Source organism: Dendrobates tinctorius, unplaced genomic scaffold, assembly GCF_039654945.1.
Source record: "Dendrobates tinctorius isolate UK_male_01 unplaced genomic scaffold, ASM3965494v1 ptg000043l, whole genome shotgun sequence".
Classification (NCBI taxonomy): Eukaryota; Metazoa; Chordata; class Amphibia; order Anura; family Dendrobatidae; genus Dendrobates; species Dendrobates tinctorius.
The window spans coordinates 29,815,658-29,828,162 of record NW_027361711.1 but is presented as its reverse complement, the minus strand read 5'-3'; positions in this window follow the sequence as shown (position 1 = coordinate 29,828,162).

Here is a 12,505-nt window from a genome sequence, read left to right as displayed (position 1 = left end):
TCCGTGTTCCTGATGTCCAGTCCGTGTTCCTGATGTTCTGCCCGTGTCCCGATGTTCCGCCAATTATCTGAGGTCCACCCAGTGATGACGTCCTTCTCGGATCGGTGTTTGATGTTCTCCTGCTGAGCCTGTGCTACGCCTGAGGCCTGAGAGAGAGGCCGTTCTAGTATGCCCATGCCAGAGGATCCTGGACTGCATCAACCCATGATGACTCCTGCCATCGTCTGACATCTGTCCTGGGTATGTGTCTGATGTTCTCCTGCTGAGCCAGTGCTATGCCTGAGGCCTGAGAAAGAGGCCGTTCTAGTATGCCCGTGCCAGATGACCCTGGTCTGCATCAACCCATGATGACCCCTGCCATTGTCTGAAGTCAGTCTGAGGTTGGTGTCTGATGTTCTCCTGCTGAGCCTGTGCTATGCCTGGGGCCTGAGGAAGAGGCCGCCCTAGTATGCCCGTGCCAGACAACCCTGGACTGCATCAACCCGTGATGTCCTCCTGCCTTCGTCTGTTATCCTGAGACGTGTACCCTTCCCTGATGTGCAGAACCGAGAGCCTTGCATAACTATTTTGTTTCTGTACCATGTCTTGTTCAAGTAAACTTTGTCTATACCTGAAGTTGTGCGGTGTCGTTCTGCCTCCTCGTCCACATGCTCAGCTGCCACAGACCCCGGTGTCTACTCTTCCCTCGTCTGGGTATGCCAGGGTCCCCCCTGTGGTCCAGTGGGTCCACATTCCGTTCCCACCTGGGATGCTCGCCCCACGTCGGCGTGGTCGGTCGACGTGGAGGTGCCGGCTCGGCCGCGAACGCGGTCGCTAGTCGCGACACCCCTATATATAGTTGCTTCTCACAAAATTAGAATATCATCAAAAGGTTAATTAATTTCAGTGAAACACATATTATATAGAGTCATTACAAACAGAGTAATCTATTTCAAGTGTTTGTTTCTGTTAATGTTGATGATTATGGCTTACAGCCAATTAAAACCCAAAAGTCATTATCTCAGTAAATTAGAATACTTTATAACACCAGCTTGAAAAATTATCTTAAAATCCAAAATGTTGGCCTACTAAAATGTATGTTCACTAAATGCACTCAATACTTGGTCAGGGCTCCTTTTGCATCTGAATTGTTGGGTCTGGTGTCTCTCATCTTTCACTTGACAATACCCTTTAGATTCTCTATGGGTTTAAGGTCAGGCGAGTTTGCTGGCCATTCAAGCACAGTGATACTGTTGTTTTTAAACCAGGTATTGGTACTTTTGGCAGTGTAGACAGGTGCCAAGTTATGCTGGAGAATGAAATTTCCATCTCCAAAACCTTGTCGGCACAGGGATGCATGAAGTGGACCTACACCAGCTGGCGGCATGGCTCCCCAAAACATCACTGATTGTGGAAACTTCACACTGGACCTCAAGCAGTTTGGATTGTGTGCCTCTCCACTCTTCCTCCAGACTCTGGGACCTTGATTTTCAAATGAAATGCAAAATTTACTTTCATGTGAAATCAACACCTTGGACCACTGAGCAACAGTCCAGTTCTTTTTCTCCTTGGCCCAGGGAAGGCACTTCTCGTCTTGTCTATTGTTCATGAGTGGCTTGACACAAGGAATGAGACACTTGTAGCCCATATCCTGGATACGTCTGTGTGTCCACAGCAGTCCACTCCTTGTGAATCTCCCCCCAAACTTTTAAATGGCCTTTTCTTAACAATCCTTTCAAGGCTGTGGTTATCTCAGTTGCTTGTGCACCTTTTTTCTACCACACTTTTTCCTTCCATTCAACTTTCCATTAATATGCTTGGATACAGCACCCTGTGAAAAGCCACCTTCTTTAGCAATGACCTTTTGTGGCTTAGTATGTTGGTCACAGTTCCCCCCCATATATATAGTAGGATGGCCCCAGTTACCGTATATATAGTAAGATGGCCCCAATTCCCCCATATATATAGTATGATGGCCCCAGTTCCCCCCATATATAGTATGATGCCCCAGTTCCCCTAAATATAGTAAGATGGCCCCAATTCCCCCATATATAAAGTATGATGGCCCCAGTTCCCCATATATATAGTATGATGGCCCCAGTTCCCCCCACACATATAGAATGATGGCCCTAGTTCACCCCATACATATAGTATGATGGCCTCAGTATACCCCATATACATATAATATGATAGGCCCAGTTCTCCGATATATATGGTGTGGTTGACCCAGTTCCCCCATATATACACAGTTGTGGCCAAAAGTATTGACACCCCTGCAATTCTGTCAGATAATACTCAGCTTCTTCCTGAAAATGATTACAAACACAAATTCTTTGGTATTATTATCTTCATTTATTTTGTCTTAAATGAATAAACACAAAAAGAATTGACCTAAAGCCACTCCCACTCCCTGCCGACTTTGCTTCCCCATTGACTTGCATTGGGTTTCTGTCAGAGACACCGCACTACACTTGCTCATAGAGCCAGTGCGCGTGTCCTGAGTACAGAAGCAGTGCTAAGAGTTACCTGGGGAGCAGGGCAGCAGAGGTGACCGGGCGTGCTTCAACTATTAGTGTCAGGGTCCAGTCAGCGCTGGAAAGTAAAGAGGCACGGGACCTGCGGACACTGAAAATGAACAAGCTTGAACGGGACCTATGGTCATGTGACTGCAAGGGGGTGTGGCTTAGCGTCCTGCTTTCAGATATGACAGTACACCATACAACAACTCAGAGTCAGGCAAAATGGAGGTCACAACAGTATGGGCAAATGAAGTACAGGAGGGACAAACAGACGGGAGGTCAGACAAAGCCAAAGGTCATACACAGGATCACAGTACAGTACCAGGGATGAGACAGAGCGGATAATCAGGGTCAAGCAGAGATCAAGACCAAACAGACATAGGAGGTACCAGGCAGAATCCAAAGCGATATCCAGGGAACAGACCGAGTCATATACAGAGAATCAAGTAACCAGAACACAGCACTAACACACTCAGGGGTCACCACACAATGCCAAGGGCAAGAGTATAACTGACAGGGATGGGAGCGTCCTGAGGCTATAAGAAGCCTCCCCCAGAACCAGGGAGAGGCCGCAATCATAGCCCCAGGTGTGCAGGTAAGCCTGCATCGGGATCACAACCTTTAACCCCAGAAATGCCAGTCATCAGCACTGGTTCCAAACATTAACCCCACGTGTGCGAGTCAAACCCGCACTGAGATCATGACAGTTTCGTGTTTCAGTTGGACCTCTGACTTTTCCCTATAGTCGGCCGTTTTCATTCAACCCGACTTTTGCGAAAGTCGGGTTTCATGAAACCCGACTTGACCCTAAAAAAGGCAAAGTCGCTCATCTCTATATTAAAATTTTTTTTTACAATTCTTTCCTTCTTTTGAGTACCCTAGAGTCTGCGGTTAGGCTGGTGATTCTGTTATGAATGGGTCACTGAGGAGGATGGCAGGAACAGGCTAAACCACCAGAGGACCAGAGAGGTTGGTAACTAAGCGGATTGCAGGCCCGTGATCCTATCCACATAACTAGCAGTAGCCATGGAGCGTTCCTACGATGCCCTAGACGCTTCGTCACAGCCGGAGAACTATCTAAGCCTAAAGACAGAAAGGTGAAATCTAAACTGCCCTGGAGCAGATCCCCAAAGGAATAGACAGCCCCCAAACATATGTTGTCGGTGAGACAAGATGAGACACAAACACAGGCAGAGAACAGACTGAGCAAACGGGGGGGGGCAAGCTGTCTAGACAGGACAGGACAGAAAAGATACTGTCTGCAATCACACACAAAACCCTAAAAAAGTCCAACACTTCTGATATACAAAAAACCTGAGGTCACATGACCTCACCCCCGCTAGATCAGCACTCTGGTATGAACTGGAAGCAAAGCAAAAAGATACTAACATGACAGGGGACTGAACAAGCTGCAACATATGAAGCAGGGCCCAGCGCTGCCCTCAGCAGGGAGCACGCTGAATCCTAGCAACAAAGCAGAAAGCAAAAAAAAGGCAAAACCAGATTAGATGCAAAGGATTAGCAAAAGAATCACTTAGCTGAACAATGCAGATCAGGCAGGGGACAAAAGAACTCCAAATGCACAGGGAGGAAATCACCAGCAACCTCAAAGAGCAGCCAGCTCAATTATATGCACCCAGCTAGTAATCCCAGGTTTCCAATTATCGTCGTCAGGTGGGGATCTTCCGTCCACCTTGCCAGCTCCACTAATCTCAGTAACCACCAGAGGGAGCAGAGGGAGCTTCGGCTCAGAACTCCGATCAAGAGAATTCACAACATCTTCTGCTATAAACTGCTAATGTATGACCATTTTATGTATATTTTATAAAAGATATTAACAGTCATATCTATACATGTAATATTAAATTCAATGCGCCGTTATTTAGGAATGGAAGAATACTTATAAAAAGCTGGCATACAAATATGTAACGGAATCTTGTTCTTCTACCAATTTAAAGTACTTACAACATTTGGGTGGCATTGTGAACCTGCCTACATGCACAATGTTTGTCTCAAAGTCAAGAAAATTTAATGTCTGTACATTGTGCACAGGGGATTTAAGGTGACTTCAGATCATACTAGGTTCCAGTAACACACAGATAGACATAAATGTGCAAATAGACGGTGCAAGCAGGGCCGGACTGGGACTAAAATTCAGCCCTGGCATTTGAAGTTACACAGGCCCACTAGTCACATGGTGACTATATAATATCTTTGTACACTTGTAGTTTACAAGAAGTGAGAGGAGATTAACACAACTATATAACATGTAGTCACAGCTGTGCCCAGTATTTCAGCTCAGTCCTATTTATTGCTTTTAGGTACAGTACTCCTCCCAAATCTCTGTCCCCTTTTGTATGCATGATTACAGAATTCCTGGCAGAACTGCTCTTTATTGGGCAACCAGACCCCCTGGTCATAGCCGCCCCTATCATACCTCCCAACTTTTGAAGAAGGGAAAGATGGACAAAGACTGCAAATTTTTGGCCACGCCCAGCCACACCCATTTCACAACTAGTCACACCCATGTCCACACCTAATCGCACCCATTTAGCACTGCTGATCACACTGACTGGTACTGAGGGCACAGTGGCTGGCATTATGGGCACACTGACTGGCACAAAGGAAGAGAGAAAACAGAGAGAGAGAGAAAAAAGAAAACAGAGAGAGCGAGAAAGAAAGGGGAAAGAAAGAACAGAGAGAGACAGAGAAAGAACAGAGAGCGAAAGAAAGAAGTAAAGAAAAGAAAGAAAGAACAGAGAGAAAGAGAGGGAAGAAAGAACAGAGAGAAAGAAAGAAAGATTAGAGAGAGAAAGAAAGAACAGAGAGAGAAAGAAAGAACAGAGAGAGAAAGAAAATGAGGGATAGACAGAACAGAGAATGAAAGAACAGAGAAAGAAAGAAAAAGAGAGAAAGAAATAAAGAAAGATTCTACAAAGATACTATAGCAGCCCGGCTCCCATTGTAGTACCCACCTGAGCCTCCCGGTGCAGGACCTATCATGATCCGCTCACATGGCCGACATCCCCGATTCCAAGGCGATCCTGCTGTCTGCGCTGTCGGAGGAGGACACGGTGATGGATCTGAAGCATTCCTGGTTCCGTCACAATCTCCTCAAGAAATTATCTCATTTCCGGTCAGCTTCCAGCACATCACTTCAGGTGGAACGTCATATGTGTGTTTTAAAATGCTCCTCGGGGCTCCGCCGTGTACTCCTGTGTCCGTGGGAAAAGCCCGCTTTGTATGCTTTGTACACACTTGGCTCCGCTCTCCGTACACCTCGTACATGCGCGGCTCCTCTCCGTACACCTCGTACACACGGCTCCGCTCCGTACACCTCGTACACACGGCTCCGCTCCGTACACCTCGTACACGCGCGGCTCCTCTCCGTACACCTCGTACACACGGCTCCTCTCCGTACACCTCGTACACACGGTTCCTCTCCGTACACCTCGTACACACGGCTCCGCTCCGTACACCTCGTACACACGGCTCGGCTCCGTACACCTCGTACACCCGCGGCTCCGCTCCGTACACCTCGTACACCCGCGGCTCCGCTCCGTACACCTCGTACACACACGGCTCCACTCCGTACACCTCGTACACACACGGCTCCGCTCCGTACACCTCGTACACACACGGCTCCGCTCCGTACACCTCGTACACACACGGCTCCGCTCCGTACACCTCGTACACACATGGCTCCGCTCCGTACACCTCATACACACACAGCTCTGCTACATCCACACTGTAAATCCTGACCCCACACATACTTACCTCAACCAGCACCATGACAACAGCAAAGCAGAGTCTTGCAGACGGTAGAGGCAAGGCTGAGCGCACAGGACATGTGATGAGGTCACAGGAGGGGCGGAGTCAGGGGTGACATGATCGGGGGTCTGGACAAAGGCTCCTGATCATGTGACCCCCTGACTCCTCCCCTCCTGTGACCTCATCACAGGTCCTGCGAACAGAGCGAGCAGGCAAGCGAGTGCAACGCTGTGAGTGGCTGCGGGGGGAGGGGGTCTCATGCTAAGGCGAGGATGGGGTGCGTGGGGGGGGGCGTGGCGGCTTATCTCCCTGCAGTGCAGGAGGGACTTGAAACTATCACCGCCGTGCCCGCAGAGGGCCAGCGTCAGGAGCAACAGTGGCCGCAGCACCTGGCAAGCGGCCAGATGATCGGGCGCTGCCGCCCGCGGCCCACGTGACAGCGGCCCAGCGGGAAAATGCCCGGTTGATTCTATTGCCAATCCGGGCCTGGGTGCAAGAGTGACAACAATAGATTGAAGCACGCATTGCACTGTAACTTTAAATCGGAAAAATCTTATTTTTGCAGTATTATACAGTTGTGGCCAAAAGTATTGACACCCTTGCAATTTTGTCAGATAATACTCAGTTTCTTGGCTGAGGGTGCCAATACTTTTGTCTGGCCCATTTTTGGAGTTTCGTGTGAAATGATCAATGTTTTACTTTTTGCTTCATTCTCTTATGTGTTTTTTCATTTAAGACAAATTAAATGAAGATAATAATACCAAAGAATTTGTGTTTGCAATCATTTTCAGGAAGAAACTGAGTATTATCTGACAGAATTGCAGGGGTGTCAATACTTTTGGCCACAACTGTATGTTTTTCAGCTTAGTAAAAATCTTGCTAACACCCATGCTCTAGTTTCTTTTTCTCTTCCAGATTCATCAGAAACCGACACCTGTCATAATCTGAAGCCTGGTGATTTGGTAGTTGTGAAAAGGCATGTCAGAAAGCATGGACAAGAACCCTTGTATGACGGTCCCTATCAAGTCCTCCTCATCACCCAACAAGCCAATAGCAAATAAAGGGGGCAAAATGTTTTGGTTTTCCACATTTTCTGTATTATTATTGGTAGAAATTAAAGTTAAAGTTAGAAGATATTCAAAGGCTCAGAGATCAATATGATAAAGACAATGATCATAATAAGGACAGTTGGTGGTCTGACACCTCCTTTCTCAATCCAGCCAATTGATTTAAGGGAATTGGGGGCTGGATAACTGGGATTTTACAAAGCTTGATGTATATTGCTGCCTGTATCTTTGTTGTATATGTGATACTAAAACTTCTTCTTTGGTGTATTTCTGTATGTATTAGGAAATTCTGCACTAGGATAGCTAGCGATGATACCAAAGTCATCGTTGCCCCTGCTCTTCTCTATACCGATCTCAAAAGGCTACTTGATGAAGATGTTGAAGCCAAGCGCATGGCTACCTTCAAAAGATCTCCACCACCATCATCAAAAATTGTTATTTGTAAATTGTAGCATACGGGGAGATGGGTGCGCTGCAACAGCCATGACTGATAACATGGCATCAGCCATGTGAAGACCAGTACCCGTTGAGCTTATGGCTTGGGATAGCACCTCTGATGCTGCATATTAGTTAACTAAATTTATCTAGGGGGGATTGTGAAGTACAGTATTCAGTTGTACGGGACATCTTGTTCTCCAGACCTCCATTTTAGTGCTTGCGACGCCATTTTGTTGCTTACGAGTTAAATTTTGTAGTTAGGTGAAAGTTTGCGGTTGTTAAGAAACCAGACTGTCCCAGTCTGAACAAGATATGATATATGAGACCCTGATGAATGTGCTATTGTTCTATTCTCTGCGTCACGTAGCTAGGGACATATTCCGATTTTCTTGCAATACTATTGGCTTATAAAGTAAATGTGTCACGACGATGCTATTGGTAGCTGAGTACTTTGCATATTTAAGCAAAATACTATAAAAAGGTGACATAATAAACGGGGTTAGTGATCTGCCTTGATCCTCCCATACAGAGGCATACGTCTCCGTCTGGTCATTCCCAGTTGCTAGCAACGCCCTGTGGATTAATTTGGAAATCACTTGGTCAACCGTGAGGGGTTAATTTAGCCCTCCCTCAATAGCTCCCTCATCATACAGTATTAAGAAATGGGGTATGTAAACTTTTGATCAGGGTCATTTGAATGTTTTGGGTTGTCATTATGATTTAAAACGTGAAAACACATTGGTTTGACAATAAATGGCTTCACACAACCACTAACCATGAGTGAAGAAAAAGTTTTGGTGTTATCATTCATATTCTCTGAAAAAAGGCCAAGAAAGTAAAAATTCTGCCAGGATATAAAAACTTTTGAGCACAACTGTATGTAAACTTCTGGTTTCAACTGTATGTGAGCTGAGTGCTCACAATAGTATCAAAGAGAAGAGACTAGCAGCTTACAAGAAACTGTAACCCTTTCAAAATAAACCTTTATTAGGAAATAATTAAAATCCATCAGACTAACGAAAAAATGATAATCATATATACCATGGATATATGATGTAATACAAAACATATAGATATAACAGCAGACTATAAAAATTTGTACCATGTGCCCACAGGTAATCCTGTAGCCAGGTGAGCAATACTATACAATCTACAATGTTAATTGCCTGGGTAATGCCATATTATGCGCATTTTGTTTTTTGAGCTATACTACCAGAGGTCTACAGCAGCATTTAAGGAGCTACAAAAATTTCTGGCAAGTACTGGTTGTGTACTGCAAGTGACAACAATCTCATGTATTCTTCATATGTATGGCCTGTGGGGTAGGTTGGCAAGTCGCAAGCCTTTTCTTACAAAGAAAAAACACAAACGTGGCAATCTATTGCCAAAACCTACATCAAGTCTGCCAAAATCATGAGGGAAAATGTGTTGTGTGATGAGACCAAGATGTAACTTTGCACCAACCATATCGTTAACAATGTGTATCACCAAAAGAACACTATACCCACAGGGAAGCATGGTGGAGGCAGCATTGAAGCATGGTGGAGGCAGCATTTGTGACTATTTTCTTGCAGCTGGAGTTGGAGAGAATTATGGAGAGCTCTAAATATCAGTCAATTTTTCATCAAAACCTGTTAGTTGAAAATGAAGAGGAATTTCACTTTGTAGCACAACAGCGATCTTAAGAAGACCAAAGTTTTGAAAATAGCCCAGTTAGAGCCCAGATCTGTATAGAATTGAAAATTTGTGGGTTGACCTAAAGAGAGCTGTACACAAGTGATTCCCTTGCAATCTGACAAATTTGGAGCGCTATGCAAGGGAGAGTGAACAAAGATTGCAAATTCTAGGTTTGTCATTCTGAAATACTCCTACCCAACAACACTTAATGCTGTCATAAATTCAAAGGGTACATAAAAAAGTATTTGTTTAAGGCTAGTTTCACACTAGTGTATGGCTGAAGTGCGGAGGGCTGCTGGCTTCCTCCGTGAAGCTCTGCCCCTGCACCTCAAGTTGACAGACGGCACAGAGAGGCTGCAGCTTGCCGGCTCCCAGTATTCAATTGCACTCGCATCTTTCAGAGCGACTCTAGCTGCGTGATCAGGTCATGTGATCACGCTGATGATGTCACTCCCTGAGGCACAATGGTGGTAAGTGCTTCATGCTAGTGGAGCTGAAGACACCTAAGATTGGATCTATCTATCACAATAAGTGACATCACACTTTCCCCTGTACCAGGAGTCTGCTGCCTCGGAGTAACCCCTGACTCCGCCCTGTCCTTCAAACTGCACATCCATGCTCTCGCCACCTCCTGTCACCTCTAGCTAAAAAATATTTCCAGACTCCATTCTTTCCTCAACCCTCAATCTACTAAAATGCTTGTGCATGCCCTAATCATCTCCCACCTTGACTACTGCAACATTCTTCTCTGTGGCCTACATTCCAACCCTCTTGCACCTCTCCATTCTGTCCTTAAAAGTGCTGCCAGACTAATTCATCTCTGTCCTCTCTACTTCCCTGCTTCCCCCCTTTGCAAATCCCTTCACTGGCACCCAATTTCCGAGCACATCCTGTTCAAACTACTAACACTGACCTACAAAGCCATCCATAACCTTTCTCCTCTGTATTGTTCCGAACTAATCTCCCAATATCTTCCCTCACGTAATCTCTGGTCCTCCCAAGACCTCCTTCTCTCCTTCATGCTTACTCACTCCTCACCCAATCGCTTCCAAGACTTCTCCTGAATATCCCCCATCTTCTGGAACTGTGTGCCCCAACACATCTGATTAGCCACCACAATTGGATCATTCAAGTGGAACTTGAAAACCCATCTCTTCAAGAAAGCGTACAACCTGTAATGACCACGCTGCCACATCAACACCATCGGAGCTACTGCAACCCCCAACCTTCTGTCTCCTTCCCCATAATCCTGTAGAATGTAATCAGGCAAGAGGCAGGGACCTCTTCCCTCTGTACTAGTCTGTCATTGTTTCTTTGTCTTCTGTGAGGCCTCGTTCACACGTACCGTTTTTTCGCGTTTCCGCGGCGGTATTTTCCGAGCGTTTTTGCCGCGAAAACGTGAAAAATAAGCATCCCATGCATTCCTATGGGATTCCGCAATGCTGTGCTAATGCTGCGGTTTTTACCGCTGCAGAATCGCTTCGTGGTAAAAAACGCAGCATGCTCATTAATTTTGCGGAATCGCGGCGATCCCACACCCATAGGAATGCATTGTTCTGCTTACTTTCCGCATGTGGCTGTGCACACCATGCGAAAAGTAAGCAGAACATAAGCGGATGGCAACCACGGTCCGGAGGAGAGGATACTGTCCTCCGGGCTTTGGGTACCATATCCCTGTAAAAAATAGAATTTAAATAAAAAATATTGTTATTCTCACGTTCCGACATCCCGCGCAGCCTTCCCGCCTCTCTCCACGCTCCCGGTCCCAGTAAGCCTTTGCGAGCGATGACGTCCGTTCTCGCAGTCATTCGCACAACGTCATCGCGAATGACCGCGAGACGTCACGATCGCGTGAGAACGGACGTCATCGCGGTAATTGTCGCAAATGATTACTGGGACCAGGAGCGTGGAGAGAGGCGGGAAGGCTGCGCGGGACATCGGAAGGTGAGAATAACAATATTTTTTTTTTATTATTATTTTTTACATTCTGTCTTTTACTATTGATGCCGCATAGGCAGCCTCAATAGTAAAAAGTTGGTCACACTCGTCAAACACTATGCTTGACGAGTGTGGCCAACCTGTCAATCAGTTCTCCAAGCGATGCTACAGATCGCTTGGAAAACGCTAGCAATTCTGCAAGCTAAATACGCTTGCAAAATGCTAGTTTTTCTGTGGGAAAATCGCGGGAATTTAAAATGCGATTTTCCAGCGGAATGGAATTCCGGAATTTTCACGGTAATTTCTGCGAGAGTTCCGCTACGTGTGAACACAGCCTAAGTGATATTTGTGTTTTGACGTAACTCCTTCTCATGAACAGCACCATGGAATCAATGGTGCTATATAAATAAATAATAATTGGAGGAGTAGGTGAGATTACTGTGTTTGTGTGTGTGTGGTATTTACTGTGTGTGGGGGGGTGGTATTACAGTGTGAGTGGGGAGTATTTAGTGTGGGTGGGTGTTACTATGTGTGGGGGGATATTTTGTGTGGAGGCATAAGATAATGCTCACTGTATGGTTTGGGGTCACTCACTTGGCAACAGGATTAAGGCACACAGGAACGGTTTCTCACTTAAACAGACCATCCGGTTTATTTAGACACGGCATAAACCGGATAGACTACAGACCGTTTAGTTACATTCATGAACATAACAAGACACCAGTCTGCTCATGTAGCAGATATACCTCCCTGCCATTCTTACAACCCCCTTGTCTGAGGTTAGCTTCCAGGAGCTCAGCTCCACATGCTGTCTTTTTGTCAGTCCTGGCTTCCAGGGAAGCTGCCTAACTGGAATCCCTGTCCCGGGCAATGACTGGCTCAACAGGTCAAACCCGACAGTTCCAGACCCTCAGAAGGGCGAAGGTCGGTAGCTTCCCCAATGCAGTTAGCCATCACAGACTGCAGGTACATAGCCTCACCATGTGCTATTCAGGAATCCAGTCCTCTTGCAGGACCTTCCAACACAGAGACCATGTGACTAAACCACAGTCTCATTATAACGTATGAGACCCACCCCTTGATTGGAGGTCTGTGACTAGCCAGATCCGCCCAGCT